This window comes from Apium graveolens, chromosome 8 (genome assembly GCF_009905375.1).
Source record: "Apium graveolens cultivar Ventura chromosome 8, ASM990537v1, whole genome shotgun sequence".
Taxonomy (NCBI): Eukaryota; Viridiplantae; Streptophyta; class Magnoliopsida; order Apiales; family Apiaceae; genus Apium; species Apium graveolens.
This window is the reverse complement of record NC_133654.1, coordinates 205891407-205906501: the sequence shown is the minus strand read 5'-3', so window position 1 is coordinate 205906501 and position 15095 is coordinate 205891407.

The following is a 15095-nucleotide window of genomic DNA, read 5'->3' as shown; positions in this document are numbered from 1 at the left end:
TGGCCTCCAAGGAACCTGGTGGGATAAGGAATCAGCTTCCTACTTCTTAGGACTCCAAAGTCCATTTTAATTCTGAGACTTGACCACCAAGTCTCCTAACCCAAGTGCAATTCAAGGTTTCCCAACATCTATATAAGGGTCCTCAGCCCACAAACAAGAACTACGTTTTTTGACTTGATCTTTGACATACATCAAGGTACGTAGGCATCTTGTAAGGCAGATCGAGTCACGAAACACAAGAGCAGTCAAATTGAAGCTCGAAACTCACGTTCCTTAGTAATAAATACATCAATTAATATACCTTAATTTTTGATCCATAACATTTGGCGCCGTCTGTGGGAGAGCACAACAACAACCATGGCGAGAACACGGAGAACAAGCAGCGCCCTTGAAGGAGGAACACCCGCGGGGACAACCCAAACGATTTCGTCAACCGTGGAGGTACCTCCGCATTCAACCTATGCCACCAGCCAAGGAGGAGCCCAGGTAGGGGCAACTGAACCTCAACCTCAAGGGACGATTCCCCCGACTCCTCAAGGTACGAATACCCAACTTCAACAACTACATACACCTGTAAATTCTCGACCCATTGGGTATGAGTATTCAACTGTTGTGACCACTAACCCCACTTATGGGATGCCTTTTTGCCCCGAGGTTGGAGGAAGTGGACAAGCTGGACGGAGTGAAGCACGGGGGCAAACACCCCCTACATACAAGGTTTGGCTCCTATCCCGAAGGATCAGGAATTTTACGGTCCTTATACTGAGAGAGACTCTGAATCTTCGGATGATGAAGTGGCCCCAAGAAGGAGACGTGCTGGCAAAGAGCCGATGGCTGATGATAACCAACGTCCTAGGAGCACCCGAGGGGTGAATCCCCAAGAAGTGCAGGAGAGAATCAAGGCCCATGAGGCCGAGATTCAAAGGCTGAAGCGTGACTTGGAGGCGCACCAGGCTCCCAGGCCCCCATTACCACCTAGGGGGATAAATCCTCCTCCAATCATAGATCTGGATGGTCCGTCACAAAGAAGGGCTGTAGTCCCAAGAACTGATCCAAACAATCTTCTTCCCCTTGGAGATCCTGATAATCCTACTCCACCATTCACTGAAGAGATAATGAATGCCCATATCTCAAGAAAGTTCAAGATGCCCACTATCAAAGCTTATGATGGCACGGGAGATCCCGCTAATCATGTCAGGACATTCTCCAATACACTGTTGTTGTAGCCCGTGAATGACGCTATTAAGTGTCGGGCCTTTCCTCAAACCCTGTCGGGTATGGCTCAAAGATGGTATAGTCGTTTGCCCCCGAACTCTATTGGGTCCTTCAGAGAATTAAGTCAGGCTTTTATTAAGAAGTTCATCAGCGGGAGAGTGCATGAGAAAAGTTCAGTATCCCTCATGAGTATTGTGTAGGGAGCGAAGGAATCCTTGAGAGACTACCTGAATCGTTTCACAAAGGAGGCTTTAAAAGTCCCGGACCTTGATGACAAGGTAGCCATGATAGCACTGCAACAGGGAACTAGAGATGGATTCTTCAAGATGTCCTTGGCCAAGCGCCCCCCTGAAAGCATGTTGCAGCTCCAAGATAGGGCCGAAAACTACATCAAAGTGGAGTAGAGCATGAGGAAGACAGTAGTGAGTAACGAGCCCACTGGGGGCAAGAAGCGAAAAACTGATCTGGAATATATTGCTAAGGATAAATATCTTAGAACTAAGCAAAACCCTGATTCAACCCCTAAGAAGGGAGGGCATGGGCAAAAGTTCGCTGAATACGCTAAGCTGAATGCCCCTAGAAGCCAGATCTTGATGGAAATCGAGAAAGATCAAGATATTTGTTAGCCTAAACCCTTGAAGGTTGATCCTGCCAAGTTAGATAAGAGCAAATATTATAGATTTCACAAAGATGTTGGTCATGACACCGATGAGTGTAGGCAACTGAAAGATGAAATAGAGTTCCTCATTCGGAAAGGAAGATTGAACAAGTACACTGGGAAGGAAGAGATGGGAATAACAATGGAAGAAAGAACTTTGAAGATCGTAGAAAGAACTTTGATTTGTGGCTTTTGAAATTTTTTAGATAACCTACCATTTTTTAAAAATATTCTTTTTGGGCAATGGACCCTAAAGTAACTACTACAACACCAGATTTTAAAGGCATCGCTATCTTCTAATAATTTCTATATAATTTTTCTCAGATGTGTTCAAATTTTCACAACTAAGATCTAGAAAGACGGTTTTAATAATTCATTTCTTTGTAAATTTGTGTTAGCCGCTATTATTTGAAACTTCGAAAGAAGACATAAAACTATTTATTTAAAACATTCATCTCTACACACACCACTGGGCAGTAGAGCAAATCAACACCCCAAACTATTTACAGTACAATATGGCCGATTAGAGAAATATTAGAACCTCACCTGAATAATTAGTTGTCAGCATATTATTAAATATTAAATATTCACATATAAATAACACTGATAGGGAAGAAAATAAGGTCTGGTTATGTAATTAATGTTGCATTAATCATATCAGAATTGTGCCAACAGCTAGGCCCATTTGAGAAGGCCCAAAACCCCTGAATATTAATTAATTTCATAATTAATTAATAAGGGATAAGTCAGCTGATAAGATGAGTCCTAGTGGAGAAATAAATCCTTGCAGATTGGCCTCCAAGGAATCTGGTGGGATAAGGAATCAGCTTCCTACTTCTTAGGACTCCAAAGTCCATTCTAATTCTGAGACTTGACCACCAAGTATCCTAACCCAAGTGCAATTCAAGGTTTCCCAACATCTATCTAAGGGTCCTCACCCCACAAACCAGAATTACGTTTTTTGACTTGATCTTTGACATATATCAAGGTACGTAGGCATCTTGTAAGGCAGACCAAGTCACGAAACACAAGAGCACTCAAATCGAGGCTCGAAACTCACGTTCCTTAGTAATAAATACAACAATTAATATACCTTAGTTTTTGATCCATAACATTTGGCGCCGTCTGTGGGAGAGCACAACAACAACCATGGCGAGAACACGGAGAACAAGCAGCGCCCTTGAAGGAGGAACACGCGCGGGGACAACCCAAACGATTTCGTCAACCGTGGAGGTACCTCCACATTCAACCTATGCCGCAGCCTAGGAGGAGCCCAGGTAGGGGCAACTGAACCTCAACCTCAAGGGACGATTCCCCCGGCTCCTCAAGGTTCGAATTCCCAACTTCAACAACTACATACACCTGTGAATTCTCGACCCATTATCATCCCCGTATTTTGCCACATACATTTCGGGTCCTCCAAGGCCTGTTATAGCTCAAAACCCCTGAATATTAGGCCCAAAACCCAAGTGCAATTCAAGGTTTCCCAACATCTATATAAGGGTCCTCAGCCCACAAACCAAAACTACATTTTTTGACTTGATCTTTGACATACATCAAGGTACGTAGGCATCTTGTAAGGCAGATCGAGTCACGAAACACAAGAGCACTCAAATCGAGGCTCGAAACTCACGTTCCTTAGTAATAAATACAGCAATTAATATACCTTAGTTTTTGATCCATAACATTTGGCACCGTCTGTGGGAGAGCACAACAACAACCATGACGAGAACACGGAGAACAAGCAGCGCCCTTGAATGAGGAACACCCGCGGGGACAACCCAAACGATTTCATCAACCGTGGGGGTACCTCCGCATTCAACCTATGCCGCCAGCCAAGGAGGAGCCCAGGTAGGGGCAGCTGAACCTCAAGGGACGATTCCCCCGGCTCCTCAAGGTACGAATCCCAACTTCAACAACTACATACACCTGTGAATTTTCAACCCATTGGGTATGAGTATTCAACTGTTGTGACCACTAACCCCCCTTATGGGATGCCTCTTTACCCCGGGGTTGGAGGAAGTGGACAAGCTAGACGGAGTGAAGCACGGGGGCAAACACCCCCTACATACAAGGTTTGGTTCCTATCCCAAATGATCAGGAATTTTACGGTCCTTATACTGAGAGAGACTCTGAATCTTCGGATGATGAAGTGGCCCCAAGAAGGAGATGTGTTGGCAAAGAGCCGATGGCTGATGGTAACCAACGTCCTAGGAGCACCCGAGGGGTGAATCCCCAAGAAGTGCAGGAGAGAATCAAGGCATATGAGGCTGAGATTCATAGGCTGAAGCGCGACTTGGAGGCGCACCAGGCTCCCAGGCCCCCATTACCACCTAGGGGGAGAAATCCTCCTCGAATCATAGATCTGGATGGTCCGTCACAAAGAAGGGTTGTAGTCCCGAGAACTGATCCAAGCAATCTTCTTCCCCTTGGAGATCCTGATGATCCTACTCCACCATTCACTGAAGAGATAATGAATGCCCATATCTCAAGGAAGTTCAAGATGCCCACTATCAAAGCTTATGATGGCAAGGGAGATCCCGCTAATCATGTCAGGACATTCTCCAATACACTGTTGTTGCAGCTCGTGAATGACGCTATTAAGTGTCGGGCCTTTCCTCAAACCCTGTCGGGTATGGCTCAAAGATGGTATAGTCGTTTGCCCCCGAACTCTATTGGGTCCTTCAGAGAATTAAGTCAGGCTTTTATTAAGTAGTTCATCAGCGGGAGAGTGCATGAGAAAAGTTCAGCATCCCTCATGAGCATTGTGCAGGGAGCGAAGGAATCCTTGAGAGACTACCTGAATCATTTCACAAAGGAGGCTTTAAAAGTCCCGGACCTTGATGACAAGGTAGCCATGATAGCACTGCAACAGGGAACTAGGGATGAATTCTTCAAGATGTCCTTGGCCAAGCGCCCCCCTGAAAGCATGTTGCAGCTCGAAGATAGGGCCGAAAACTACATCAAAGTGGAGTAGAGAATGAGGAAGACAGTAGTGAGTAACGAGCCCACTGGGGGCAAGAAGCGAAAAACTGATCTTGAATATATTGCTAAGGATAAATATCTTAGAACTGAGCAAAACCCTGATTCAACCCCTAAGAAGGGAGGGCATGGGCAAAGTTCGCTGAATACGCTAAGCTGAATGCCCCTAGAAGCCAGATCTTGATGGAAATCGAGAAAGATCAAGATATTCGTTGGCCTAAACCCTTGAAGGCTGATCCTGCCAAGTTAGATAAGAGCAAATATTGTAGATTTCACAAAGATGTTGGTCATGACACCAATGAGTGTAGGCAACTGAAAGATGAAATAGAGTTCCTCATTAGGAAAGGAAGATTGAACAAGTACACTGGGAAGGAAGATATAGGAATAACAATGGAAGAAAGAACTTTGAAGATCGTAGGAGGGACCAAGACGATCAGGGGCAGAATCCCCAGCCTAGGGGACCGGTTATAAATGCAATCTTTGGAGGACCGCGACCCCGAGGGCCTGTGATAAACACAATTTTTGGATGACCAACTGCTGTTGGATTATCCAAGAACTCCAGGAAAGCATATACCAGAGAAGTTATGCATATTGTTGGGGAAGCCTCGAAGAGGTCCAGGACAGGAATGACAATGTCTTTTGATGATTCTGACCTGGAGGGTGTGAAATTTCCTCATAATGACCCGCTGGTCATAACACCGATAATAGGAAACAGCCCAGTTAAGAGGGTCCTTGTGGATAATGGTGCTTCAGTGGATATCTTGCTCCATGACACCTTTTTAAGGATGGGTTATAATGATTCTCAACTAACACCGACCGATATGCCGATATATGGATTTGCGGGAGTGGAGTGCCCCGTGGAAGGGATAATCAAGTTGCCAACGACCATAGGACATGAACCAAGGCAAGCAACACAGATGTTGGACTTTATGGTGGTGAAGGCTAGTTTAACTTACAATGCTATCATGGGGAGAACAGGGATACATGTCTTCAAAGCAGTCCCTTCTTCCCACCATTCAGTTATGAAGTTCCCCACCCTGAATGGGATTGGAGAAGAGAGAGGAGATCAAAAAATGGCTAGAAGTTGTTATGTAGACTCTCTGAGGGCAGATGGAGCTGGAGGGCAAGTTCTGCCTATTGAAGATCTGGATATCCGAGAAAATGATGAGAAAAGAGGGAAGCCAGTAGAAGTCTTGGTTTCGATTCCTTTAGCTCTCGAGGATCCTGAGAAAGTGACTTTCGTTGGAGCCACACTAGAGGAGCCCCTTAAAGGGAAGTTGGTGAAAATTTTGCAAGAAAATAGTGATGTGTTTGCATGGTCGGCAGCTGATATGCCAGGAATAGACCCAAAACGGATTACTCACAAGCTGAATGTGGATCCGGGTCGGAAGACGGTGAAGCAAAAGAAAAGAAGTTTTGCTCCAGAGAGGCAAAAAGCTATAAAAAAGGAAGTAGAGAAGCTCTTAGAGGCCGGTTTCATTGAGGAGATACAATTTCCAGAATGGTTAGCAAACACTGTAATGGTGAAGAAGGCCAATGGAAAATGGAGGATGTTTGTGGACTTCACTGATCTGAATGACGCATGACCTAAGGACTGTTTCTCGTTGTCAAGGATAAATACTTTGATAGATGCCACTGTTGGACATGAGATGCTGAGCTTCATGGATGGATTTAGTGGATACAATCAGATCAAGATGCACAAGAACAACATCTCAAAGGTATCATTCATCACTGGCTTTGGTGTTTATTGTTATCTTGTTATGGCATTTGGTCTTAAGAATGCAGGAGCCACCTATCAAAGGTTGGTAAATAAAATTTTTAAGGATCTTATTGGCAGGACTATGGAAGTTTATGTTGATAACATGTTAGTCAAGAGTCTAGTGAAGACTGCCCATATAACCCATTTGAGGGAAGCTTTTGAGGTCCTGAGATACCATAAGATGATGTTAAATCCTGCGAAGTGTGCTTTCGGAGTAGGATCGGGAATTTTTTTGGGATTGATGGTCTCCAAGAGGGGAATCGAGGCCAATCCCGACAAAATAAAGGCAATCCTAGACATGGAACCGCCAAAAACTATTAAAGATGTTCAAAAGCTCACTGGAAGGGTTGCATCGTTGGGACGATTCATCTCCAAATCTAGGGACAAATGCTTGTCATTTTTCAAGTCTTTAAAGAAGGTAAAGGATTTTGTATGGAGTGAAGAAAGCCATAAGGCATTCGAGGAATTAAAGAGGTATATGGTCAGGCCCCGTTGTTGGCCAAACCAGCTCTGAACGAAGTTTTATACTTGTACTTGGCTGTTTCAGAGAATGCCTTGAGCGCTGTATTGGTTAAGGAGGAACTTAAAATCCAGAAACCCGTATACTATGTTAGCAAAATTCTGCATGGAGCTGAGTTGAATTATTCAACTATTGAGATGTTTGCTTTACCCTTGGTAATGGTTTCAAGAAAGTTACGTCCTTACTTTTAGGCTCATCAAATTGAGGTGCTAACAAATCAGCCCCTGAGAAATATCATTCATAGTCCCAAGGCTAGTGGGAGGTTGATCAAGTGGGCAATAGAACTGGGAGAATTCGACATCAAGTATATGCCATGAACGGCAATAAAAGCCCAGGCATTGGCTGACTTCGTGGTGGAATGTACCATACCCAACCAAGAAGTTGCGGGGCAGGAAGATACCATACCTCAAGACAAGGAAGTTGATAAGGGGGACAAAGAAAAGGATGATAAGGAGAAGGAATATTGGGTTCTCTATTCTGATGGAGCATCAAAAACAAATTCAAGTGGAGCATGGTTAGTTTTACAAAGCCCCAATGGGTTCTTAATTGAATATGCTATGAAGTTAGACTTCCCGACCACAAACAATGAGGCAGAATATGAAGCTCTGATAGCTGACATTGGCTTAGTAGGGACACTTAGAGTTAATAACTTAAAGGTCTGTGGAGACTCGAAGCTGGTCATATCCCAGGTAAAGGGAGAGTTTGAGGCAAGGGATGGTACGATGACTAAGTATGTCCGCCTAGTAAGGGCTGTGATGACCCAATTCGATGAATGCCATATTGAGCACATTCCAAGGGAGGAAAATGCTAAGGCAGATGCATTATCAAAATTTGCTTCATCTGAGATAGAGGAAAGTTCAGGAAGTGTATACTTTCGCGTTCTGAAGACACAGAGCATTGATGTTAAGCATGTAGCTCCTATAGGTCTAGGGACGTCATGGATAGATCCCATTAAAACCCATATTCAAACTGGTTGGTTGCCAAATGATGGTATTGAAGCACGAAAGTTGGCTGTTCGAGCACTAAGATACTCTTTGATAGATGGGATTTTGTATAAAAGATCTTATGTAGTTCCTTACTTAAGATGTCTCAGGCCCGATGAGGCACGCTTGGCTCTCGAAGAAGTGCATGAAGGTATATGTGGGCAACACTTGGGGGGTAGAGCACTAGCTCATAAGATAACCCATTTAGGCTTCTATTGGCCATAAATGATGGCTGATGCCAAAGAGTATGTGAAGAAGTGTGACCATTGTCAGAAGCATGCACCTGTCATTAGACAACCCCCCGAGATGCTGACCTCCATCAACTCACCCATCCCCTTTTCTATGTGGGGAATGGATATACTTGGGCCTTTCCCAATGGCCACGACACAAAGGAAGTTCCTGATTCTAGCCATTGATTATTTTACTAAGTGGATTGAAGCAAAACCTTTGGCAAAATCACAACTAAGCAGGTTGCACAATTCCTGTGAGAATATATCATGTGCTGATATGGAATTCCCCGCATCCTAGTCACTGACAATGGAACACAGTTCAACAATGGGGAATTCAAAAAGTATTGTGAAGAGAATGAAATTGAATTACGATTCAACTCTGTGGCTCACCCGCAAGCCAATGGGCAAGCAGAAGTGGCTAATCGAATAATCCTGGATGGACTAAAGAAGAAGATCGAGAAGTCGAGGAGTAACTGGGTGGATGAAATACTCCCAATACTATGGGCCTATAGGACTACCTGTAGAGTCACGACTGGAGCAACTCCCTTCATGTTAGCATATGGGGCATAAGCGGTTGTTCCTGTAGAGATATCGCATTCCTCTCCCATGATTCAAGCTTTCAATGATGAGGAAAATGAGGAAGGGCAAAGATTAGCCCTGGATCTAATTGATGAAGTACGAGATGAGGCACATGCGAAGATAGTGGAATATCAGAAAAAGGCTTCATTCTACTTCAACCTAATGGTTACAAAAAGGTTCTTCAAACAGGGTGACTTAGTCTTGAGGAAGGTAGAAGCTTCTGGTGTAGGGCAGAAAGGGAAACTTGCCCCAAATTGGGAAGGGCCATACAAGGTCAAGAGTGTTCAGGGTAGATGAACCTACAAGCTTGAGATTATGGATGGTTTTGAAGTCCCGAGAACTTGGCATGCACAATACCTGAAGATTTACTATGTGTAAAGCGGTTGAACACGATTCTCACTTGTCAAGATGACAAGTAGGTTGAAAATCACCTTGAAGCTTTGCTTGCTTAGGATTTACATATTTTAGTTTGAGGTTTATTAAGACTTATGTAAGGGATGAATCCCAACAATTTATGAAATTCAGAAAGTTTTCAAAATATGTTTGAATTCCAATAACCAGACAAGTAAACTAAGTGCATGAGATGAAAGCATAAAGTTCGATGAATAAAACAGATTCAAATAAATAATACAAAGTCTGATAAGATAAGTCTCAAAGACAATATAACATAAATAAGCCACGCAGGGCTAGAAAAGCTCTAAGGAGCAGAGGTGCCCTCAGCATCCATATCATCATCTCCTCTGCTTTTACTGGAAGTCACAGTCGTCCCGGAGGAGGAGGAGCTATCATCCGCAGCAGGCCTGGAAGACGACTCGGGAGGAGGAAGAAGCGGGTCCTGAGGGATACGATCCGAGACAACCACTCGGGTACGAAATCTCTGCAGTAAAGCCTCGTCATCAGGGCAGACATAGTCCGCCGGGTTAATATCAGGACATGCCTTATTCACAGTCTCAAGGGCCGTATCCCAGCCAGTCTTGAAGAACCCGGGGAACACCGAGTCATCCCTCACCCTCATAGACTGAGTGAACTCCTCCGAGTCCAAGTAGTTATCAATCGCTCCAATTTTGGTTATTGTCGGGAATGGAGGCGCTGTTAAAAATGTGCTTACACTTGGGCCTTTGTTTAATGTAGACCCAACCACAAATGCTCGAAGAACTATTATAACGTTGGAAAATCTTCCTAAAAACAGCTACAGATAAGGGAAAACCTCCCCTAAGACAATAAACCATGAAACATAAAATGTTCCTCCAAGCGTTTGGAGGAAGCTGACAGAGGTTAATTTGCAAATCAGCTAGGAGGTGAGGAATGAAGGGATGAAAAGAAAACCTAAGCCCAACATCAAGGACATCCGTGTAAACAAAAAGAGTATCGGGTTTCCAGTGGCAAGTACGGTCGCCACCAAAAACTGGAACTAGCCTAAGGGGAGGACGAACATTGTAACGTGCGTTTAACTTATCGTAATCTATATTGTGCCATGTGTTACAGTGATTGAAAGAGTCAAGATGTGCAGTTGAGGGATATTCGTCCCCCCTAGTATTAATCATATCTATCAAAAACATGTAAGAAGAGTGGATTTCGTCATCCTTACCTCGTTTCGAAGTCGAGGCAATCTTGGCCGCTCTCTCAGCACCTTTGTCTGCCTTTAATGGAGAATAGGGAAGACTTGAAAACTTGGAAGAAGGCCGGAAAATCCGTAGAGAGGGAGGAGTTTTGAAGGCTGGAGAGAGGAGAGTAGAGAGAAGGAAAGTTTTGGAGAGAAGAAGTGAGAAATGTGAAAGTGAAGTATGAGACTTCACCTCACTTCCCCTCCCCTTTTATAGCTACTGTTGTCCTTTAAATGGGCCTGTAAAAAGCCCATTAGGCCCAATTTTGGAACATTCTAGAAAATTCCAGAGAATTCTGGAGGGGAAAATATATATGTTGAATTATATATAAAATAAATATAGAAGAATTGAGGGTATTCTTGAAACATTCTGGAACTAGGGCTTTGAAGCCCATAAAGATTGGCCCAACAAAAGGCCCAGGTGAAAAGGCCCAAAATGCTTAAACATGGATTAAATTAGGCCCATTAAAATAAGCCCAGTAAAGGGTTGGCCCAAAAGAAAAGGCCCAATAAAGAGGAGCCCAAGAAATTGTTTGTTCTAAAAAAAGAGAAGAGAATCCCGGCCCAAATCATGAGCCCAAATTCAAGTTGAAAGAAATCCAGCACAGATCATATATGTGGAGTTGCAAAAAAATAATAATATGCAAAATTCCTTACCCAATTCTATCAGGATTCATACTATATTCCTGGCCGAACGATTGAGGTCGAAACAGCCTTCGACCAGGGTTAAAAGAAGGGGCTAATTCGGTCAAGAAAACCAAAATCCTGACAGAAAAGGTCAGGATCCTGGTCCAACACACCAGGTCGAAATGACCTTCGACCAAGATTACAAAAAGGGGATAATTCGGTCAAAAAATGCATCCTGGCTGAAACAATTAGGATTCCTGGTCGAATCAGGTAAACAAAAGAGAAAAAAGAAAGAAAGAAAAAGAAAAAGGAAGAAAAGGAAGAAAAAGATGAAAATCCTGAAAAATTGCAGAAGATTGAAGGAAATTCCTTAAAATATTTTCTGAAAATGTAAATATTTTCACAAAATGAGGAATAAATCCAGAAAATCAAGGAAAAGTCCCAAAAATTCAGGGAAAATTCCAGAAAATTAAGGAAAAGTCCCAAAAATTCAGGGAAAATTCCAGAAAATTAAGGAAAAGTCCCAAAAATTTAGGGAAAATTCCAGAAAATTAAGGAAAAATCCCAAAATTAAGGGAAAAATCTAGAATATCAAGGAAAAACCCTAGAATTAAGGGAAAATTCCTGAAAATCAAGGAAAAGTCCCAAAATTCAGGGAAAATTCCAGAAAATTAAGGAAAAATCCCGGAATTCAGGGAAAATTCCTGGAAATTAAGATAATTCCTAAATAATAGGGATAAAAGCAAATCGTTGTAAATGTGTAGGTCGCTCCATACTTTACGTAAAAACGATACCCTGTAAGGGAACAAATGAACTTAACTTTTGCGAAACCTAGTCACTGTTTCCCAAAAGTTGGGGGGCAAATGATAGGGAAGAAAATAAGTCCTGGATATGTAGTTAATGTTGTATTAATCATATCAGAATTGGGCCAACAACTAGGCCCATTTGAGAAGGCCCAAAACCCCTGAATATAATTTCGTAATTAATTAATACTCCCTCCGTCCCGCTGGATAGTTTACGTACACTGTTTGCACGTATTTCGAGGCTTCAATAAAGTATTGTTTCATAATGTTTTTTCTTAATTTTTTTTAAAATAAAAGTTTAAACATGAAACTTTTTCTCAGATTTTTTTTAAAAAAAATATATATTATGGAAGTATACTTTAAACGAGCATTGAAAAGTCTGCCGAAAAGTAACGTAAACAATCCAGTGGGACGGAGGGAGTAAGGGATAAGTCAGCTGATAAGATGAGTCCTAGTGGAGCAATAAATCCTTGCAGATTGGCCTCCAAGGAACCTGGTGGGATAAGGAATCAGCTTCCTACTTCTTAGGACTCCAAAGTCCATTCTAATTCTGAGACTTTACCACCAAGTCTCCTAACCCAAGTCCAATTTATGGTTTCCCAACATCTATATAAGGGGCCTCACCCCACAAACCAGAACTACGTTTTTTGACTTGATCCTTGACATACAGCAAGGTACGTAGGCATCTTGTAAGGAAGATCGAGTCACGAAACACAAGAGCAGTCAAATCGAGCCTCGAAGCTCACGTTCCTTAGTAATAAATACAACAATTAATATACCTTAGTTTTTGATCCATAACAAACACGATTACAGAAGCCTGCAATTCGGATCTCGAACCTCAAGTTTCCGGTATCAAAGATTGGCAATCAGTCTTAACAACTCAAACCTCGACCCACCGAGTAAATTCTGGAACTTGGACGGTCCAACAGCCTGTAATTTTTTTCAATTTAATTACTTGATCATTTATTCTTTGAAAGACAAATACAGGTGAGTCCATGTCTATAACTAAGGGCACGACTCATATATGAACATTAAAATCCTTAAATTTAATATTGATTGTTTGATGATGTGAGTGTTAATCTCAGTTTAATTAGTTGTTTTAAATAATATGACAGCTAGAGTATTGTATGTAATGTGTAACTTTGAATTATACTGATTTGGTTCACTAATCAATTTAAGTTGTGATCTCAGTACTTGCATTGATCTTTCTTGTGTAGAATTGAGCTTTTATATGTGTAATATAGTGAATGTCTTATGGTGTTATTATTATCTCAACTATGGCGTGACCTAAATTTGAATATAAATAATTCTTAATAACATGGCTATGTGTAACTTGGGTATACTGTTACTTCTTGGGAGTTATTTGTTCGGTATATTTATTTTGTTATGATGGATAAGGAGATGAGAGGATACAGAGGGGCAGTGGGAGAGGGAGTGTGAGTATTTTGATTCAAGTATAGTTATTTGCATAATTTAGGAAATAATATTTATACTCTTAAAATTTGATTTCTGAATAGATTTTGGGGAGTTAATTTTTAGAATTCTTATTTTTTTTTAGTTTTCCATAATTATCGAGAGTGATTGACGTGCTTAACAATATACATTTAATGTGATTTACTTCTTTCCATTTTGAAAAGATTTCAAACAAGTTTTGATGTTTCTATTTTGACCATAATTTTATATTAGTTAAATAACTAGCATAATAGCTCGTGCGAGGCACGAGTCATTATCTAGTAATATTTCGGTATACACAACATTCAATATTTGAATTTTCAGTTTGTGCAGGTTTTGGAAAATAAGAAAATAGTCAGTAGATATCATCGCATACACATTATTTTACAAAATAACGAATGTTAAAGTTGTTTTTAATATCGGTACATTGAAAATGATGTTAAAGGGGGTTTAATACATCAGTTGTAAACAAAATTGATGTCTGAACTGCTTTTAATATATATATATATATATATATATATATATATATATATATATATATAAAGATGCAGACAGTTTTCCCCTATTTGCGAACAAAAATTCCCCTTAACATTTCTTATATTTCCCTCCCCGATATTTTCCAAATTCTCCTCCGTCCGTCTCCCAAAATATCTGTTATCCTTTTTCTTTCTCTCGACTTTCTCAAAATACAAGCCCCATATATTTTGTTAGGTCACACACACTGTAGAAGGAGGTTGAATACAGTGTTTACTACAATCAAATTGAATATAAGAACTCAAGTAACAGAACACATATTTTATTCAACACAGTAAACTCTGTTACAAAGAACTGTTCTCTCTCAGTGATGAACAAATTATCACGAGAGCTGCTAGGGTTACAATAAATAATATTCTCGATTAAGATAACACATATAGTGTAAACCCTATGTCTGTATTTATATACTACACAGTTACAAGATAATCTTCTAATTGATATCGAATATAATTCTGCTTCCTAATATATATCAACTAGTTATCTTTTCTTCCAAGTATTCTATTCTTCATAGAATTCTTCTCCATGCATATCTCTTCTTGTTTTTGTCTCGATCATCTTTCCTTTCAATCAGCCCCCTTCCTTATCTGAAAGTCTCCTTAAGTTATGATATTATCTCCTGATAAATATCTTCTGATAACTTAAGTTCTGATAACTTAAGTCCTGACTTCAGTATAAGTACTGATTTCCAGTTAAATCCTGATTTGTCCTGTTAAGTAAGATCTGAAAACTAAACATAAATCATCATTAGACATGACATCACAAATATATCTAACATATTTTTTATAATATTACATCGCTTTCTTTATTAATAATCTTAGTTTTTCTTACATCAAATAATAAGTCATGTGTTGGTATGTATAACACATTTTTCTATTTACAGGAGCGTTATTATATAGGTCAATTGACATCGTTTCTTATTTTTCATATCGGTTACCAAATGATGTATTAGTATGTCTAATACATCGGTTATTTATCTTAAAATGATGTATTATATTGTGTTTCACATCGATCGATTAATGTTCACGTCGATCTAAAACCGATGTGAAAAATATGGATTTTTACCATACCCACGAAGACATCGACTTTAAATATTTTAGACATCAGTTTCGAGTCGTTGTCTATTTACCTTTTTCTTGTAGTATTGTTAAAA